General features: G+C 44.0%; 1 long non-coding RNA gene across 1 annotated transcript; it reads right to left on the reverse strand.

Moving 5' to 3' along the window:
* Positions 1-2,500: 2,500 nt before the first annotated feature.
* Positions 2,501-4,984, reverse strand: LOC118988560 (uncharacterized). The gene is made up of 2 exons (XR_005066803.1): positions 4,050-4,984; positions 2,501-3,014 (listed from the first exon to the last, which is right to left on the reverse strand). It is a non-coding gene; the product is annotated as an uncharacterized LOC118988560 (long non-coding RNA).
* Positions 4,985-5,528: the final 544 nt, after the last annotated feature.

The raw sequence follows: 5,528 nt of genomic DNA on the forward strand, positions 1-5,528 counted from the left end.
GTGAGCAGAAGCCCCACTTGCCACCAAAATGAGGCAATCTAGAGGTGTCCTCTGGTGTCAGCCACAAAAATTAAAGTATTAGAGGAGGGTACAAGCTCCTGTCCCAGAGACACTGGCTAGCTGGAGGGAGGCAGAGGGATAGTGCCAGGGTGGCAGCCACCAGCCTCCACCCCTGGGAAGCACCCTAGCTGGCCCCTCGGTGTCTATTAACCAGATGCCTGCCCCATGGGCTAATGCCTTAAGGTAAGCAAATAAGCCTTTTTCACAGGAAGTCTGGGTGCCTTTCAATCACCTGCCTCTTCACTAGTCCCTGGATTGGGTGAGTCCAAGCATAGGACTCCTGTATGAGTCATTTCCCAGTTCACTATATCCTCATGGTTTTCATGGGTGCAGGCCACACTGGTTTTCAAAGGGAGATGTTTTGGGGGCTCCTCTCTCAGGTTTTAAGAGTTAAGATGCCCCATGTGAATTTAAACACTTTACCCTTCAGGGAGAGCTCTGAATGTTGAGTTTCTTCCAGATTCAGGGTCTCTGCACCGGGGATGGGGAGTTACCTCTTCTCCTTGCTTTGATGTGGTTTTTTTCCCCCCATTTGCCCAACATGTAGGAGTCACTCAGCTAGTTTTGGGTGGTTTTTTCCTCCAGGGGAAATTCTTCTATACATTGCTGTAGACTAGCTATATCCATGGGAAAAGCTGATTCAGGATCTTCCTACATTATCATCTTAAGCCAGAACCCCCCCACAGGTTTGGCTTTTGTAGATCAGACACACAAGTGATATCACACAGTGTTTGTCTCTTTCTGTCTGACTCACGTCACTTAGCACCACACCTGCAAGGTCCACCCACACTGCCTCGAAAGGCAGGGTGTCCTTCTTTCTCATGGCTAAATAATATTCCATTGTGGTATATAATCACATTTTCCGTATTCATTTATCTGTTGGTGGGCACTTAGGTTTTTTCTGTATCCTGGCTATTAGCATGGAGTGCATACATCTTTTTGATATCCTGTTTTCATTTCCTTTGGGTATGTGCCCAGTAGTAGAATTGCTGAAGTCCTAAGCAGACACTGGGAAATGCATTCAGTGAATGCCCTTTGATGTTCTTTCCTGCTTCCTTTTCTTTCTCCTTCCTCCTCCCAGGAACAGAGGTGCTTCCTTAGAAATTTGGGCCCTGCTAGAGAGACACAGTTTGTCGTGAAATCCATGTGACTGTGGTAGCCAAGCATTCACTCAGTACTTCCTCTGTAAGAGAGATCACCACTGTCACCACAGCAAGAATGCTGCTTCCCACCTCCTCTGCCCTGGAGGTCACCACTGCCAGGGCCGTAAGCCCAGCCCCATGCAATGTCACCCTGGGGAGAGGGGCCACCCTGGGGAGTTCTTCCTTTTTCTCTGCCTCCTCTTTTGCCTCCGTCCCACTCTGATGGCTTGCTGAGGTCGTTCCTCAGGCAGGCTGAACCTCCATAAATCTTCTCTGGTTTGTGGGTACCCGCCCAGGTGTGTATCTGGCCAGGCTCCTCGTTCCCCCAGCTCGGTGAGTATGGGACAGGTTCAGCCAAGTGCTGGGGATCCACCCTCCTTACTGAGGACCTGTTTGCTTATTTTCAGGTGCACTGGTGGACCGGCGTGCTCCCTGGTGTGACGTGCCAAGGAGCATTTGTTTGGACGTGGACATCTAGTTAGAGGGTGTGAGAGGGGAGAGAGGAGGAACGCCTCCGTGCTGCCATCCATCAGGCGTCACTGTGGTCAGCTCTAAACGAGACCAGATGGAAACTAAGTTTAAATGGGAAAAAAAAAGCTGCCTTTTACAAGTTATTATCTGGCAATAAAATTGGTAAAGAAAATATAAAGAATTACTATGTGCTGAATTTTTTTCAGTGTGAAGGATTAGCTAGAGGAATAAAAGCTAAACTAAAGCAGAGTAAAAGTTAATGGCACAAAGAGTCAGAGAGCCTGGAGTTTGGGATGGGATTTGCCACTTACTGGCAGTGTTATTTAAATAAAACATACCTCCTTTGTTGGGCATTTCTTTTTTTAGCAAAGCAATTGGCATTTTATCTGACATATTGATTAATAACTGTTGAAAAAATGCCAACACCTTTCTAACTGGCACGAGTGCAACACAGGGTCAGAAGGTTAATTCCATAGGTTTTATTACAAACGCTTTGATAATTAGAAGGTTTTGGTTAAGTCCATTTACAATCCCAGGAGAACCTAGAATGACAATGTGAAAAAGTTCAGAAAAATGACCACAGCATTGCTAAAGGAAATGTTTGACATTTCCAAGCAGTCCAAGGTGCTTAGAAGGAAGGAAACTATTCTCCTTTCGAATTTTAAGTTCAGCCTGGTTAAAGACCTCCTTTTTCTTCTGAAGAATGACTTTCTCTTAGTTTTCTGACTGCCGTAAAATGTTCCAACAGAACGGCATTTGGATGTTTTGGCTTGCTATGTTTTGGCATTTGGATGTTTTGTGCCCTCTGATATACCTGTGTCGTTCCACCTCCCACCCCCCTGGTTGAAGGTAGCCCACGCACGTACCTGAGATTTTATGGAACTTCACTTTCACGTGTGTGCAGTTTATAGGCAGAGTTGATTAAATAGCGCTTAGGAGTGTAAATTGGAGAGCTTGTAGGTCTGGCTTCAAATCCCAGCTTCGTCACCACTTACTGTGTGGCATTGAGCAAGTCACTGCACTTGTCGAAGCTTTAGTTTGCTTACCTACGAGGGGGAATATTCCTGACCCAATCTCCCAGGGCAGTTATCAGAACTAAATGAGATCGTGCATGGAAAGAGTTCACTTGATAAGGAAACATGTAGCACATGGTCTCCATTAGCATTTACAATGACTGACTCAAAAGCAGGCATTTCTTTCATTGTTAAAAAAGATTCTATGATCTTTCCAAACAACACATGCCTCCACCTTAAGAATCGCTGCTTACGCAGGTGCCCCCGACTGCTGTCCCTCTTCAGTGCCCGACGGCTGCATCCCTCAGATGCCCGGTTCACGGTGTCACTGTTGACCAGAATTAAGGTGCCACCAAGTTACCAGTGCATCACAGTTGGCTTTGTAACTAATAGTCACCGACATTTGTGACTACTTAAAAATTAGATCTATTCAACAATGAAGTTTAAAAGTAGAAAAGATAGGTTTAGCATACAGTTTAGCATCTGACTCATTTTACATTGTAACTTTCTATGTTGTTACTTTAGAAAATGGTCAAAATGTCTGAGATTGATTTCAACAGTTGAGGAAATATTAAACACTTGGGAACTGAGCCAGGAGGGGAGAGGGTAGGGGAAGGTGGAGGATGGATAATCGGCGATGGAAGGAGACTTCACTGACACACAATACTGTGTGACAGATGATGTGTTGTGTAATTGTACATTGAAACTCGTATAATTTTGTCAACCAGAGTCACTGCAATAAACCCAACCAAAGGAAAAACACATGTGGGGACTGATAGTACTTTAGGATACCTGGGGGTGAGTATTGATAAATGAAAACAAAACCCCACCACCAACCATAAATCCGCCTGCTCACATATACCTTATCAATGGTTATATATTTTATGGGATCTTTCTAAAAATGCAAATATTTTTTACTTCAATGTGAAGAGTCTTTTCAGAAAAAAAATGTTAGGCTAATGAATATCCCATGTTTCGATTTTTCTTGGAATAATTAGTAACAAAGTCAGTAAATTATATATATTTTCTATCTTTGTAGCTAAGACAATCTTTCCTCCCTCCCACCCCCCCCACCTCCTCAAAAATTGCCATGATTATGATGGACAAGTAAAAAGCTGAATAAGACAACACTTAAAATTCGAAATTCAGTTACCCTTTGCTTCTGCCATGTGTATATATATGTGTGTGTGGCACTTGAAACTAGGTGATTAAGATCTGAGATGTATCAAAATGGTAACTAAGAACCCTTAAATGTACCCAATTAAACTGTCAAACCTTGCGGGAGAAAGTGAGTGAATATGAAGTCTAGATTAAGGAAGACAGAAACTCACTAACGTAGCTTTGGTCTTGCCCAAAGACGTACCTGTTCCCGCTGGGAGACTGCAGGATGCCTTCGCGATGGTTTGGTTTCCTAGCAGAGCGGTGAGTGTCCCCTAGTGCGTCGGCCAACTCCACCCATTTTGCTTCCAGCTTGACCTCAACTTCTGATTTTACCGTTTCCACGAGGACTGGTTTAGCGTGGTCCTCTCTTATTTGCAGTTTCACTTTCCATGGTTTCAGTTATCGGAAGTCAACCAGTCTGAAAACACAACTTCAATAGAAAATTCCAGAGAAAGAAACAATTCATAACTTTCACTGTTTTTTTAAGTCCTCACCTGACAGCACATGTATTGATTTTAGAGAGAGAGGAAGGGAAAGACAAATAACAATGTGAGAAACATGGATTCGTTGCTTCCCGTATGCAATCCGACCAGGGTTCGAACCTGCAACTTAGTTGTGTGTCCTGAGCAGGAAACAAACCCGCACCCTCCTGGTGTACAGGACAAGGCTCCAAGCAACTGAGCCACCTGGCTGGGGCATCAATTTGTAACTTTTACATTATGTGCTCTTCCGAGTTAGTGCGATGGAATCTCATGCCATGCTGCCCAGGGCATGAATCACCCCTGTCCAGCGTTTTCATGTTCCGCACCTTCCAGCTCGCCGTCCACAGCCATTCCTGTCACCAGACTGACCGTCACTGTTGCACTGCTTGTGTTCAGAAACCCCAATGTTGTTGAGTAATGGCCCCGCGCACACAGGGAGAGATGCTGCGATTTGGGTATGCCGAAGGGAAACTGTAAAGTGCTTTTTTAAGTGAGAATATAAAAATTCTATATTACCCATGGCTTCAGGAATCTACTGAGAGTATTAAGATATACCCCGTGTGGATACGAGGGGACTCATGCATGGAAACAATGCACTCATCACACAAATATCCAGGTCCTCTTCAGAGCAAAATCTCAAAACATGGTTTTACATAAAAAAAACAAGTCTTTCCAAGTGCTCTCTTCAATGTTACCTGTAGTCCCTTACTGTCATGTGCTGCATAAGGACACTTTGGTCAATGACAGACTTCATCTACAACAGTGGTCCCATGAGATAATAAAGAAGCTGAAAAATCCCTGGGAATATCATAGACATTGTAACATTCCAGCCGAATGCACTCCTGGTGTGCGTGTGGTGTGCTGGTGTAAACAAACCTGAGCTGCCAGTCACATAAAGTACAGCACATACAATTACGCAGTATGTAATGCCTGATACTGATAATCAGTGACTGTTACTGGTTTCTGTATGTACTATACTGCATCATTATAGTCTATTTAGAACGTTTCCTGTAAAACAGCAGGCTGTTATGGCAGCAGCAGCCTCATACATCTTGTTTACTGTGTCTCTTGATTAAGTCATGCACAGAATGACTCGGTCTCATGTTTGTTCATCATGGCCCCAAAGTGTACAAAATTCATTATTAGTGTTGTCAGAAAGAGGCCATGTCCAGTGAAACGACCTGCGAACAAAATTCACA

The sequence above is a fragment of the Sturnira hondurensis genome, unplaced genomic scaffold, assembly GCF_014824575.4.
Source record: "Sturnira hondurensis isolate 20B ecotype Veracruz unplaced genomic scaffold, ASM1482457v3 Scaffold0006413, whole genome shotgun sequence".
Taxonomy (NCBI): Eukaryota; Metazoa; Chordata; class Mammalia; order Chiroptera; family Phyllostomidae; genus Sturnira; species Sturnira hondurensis.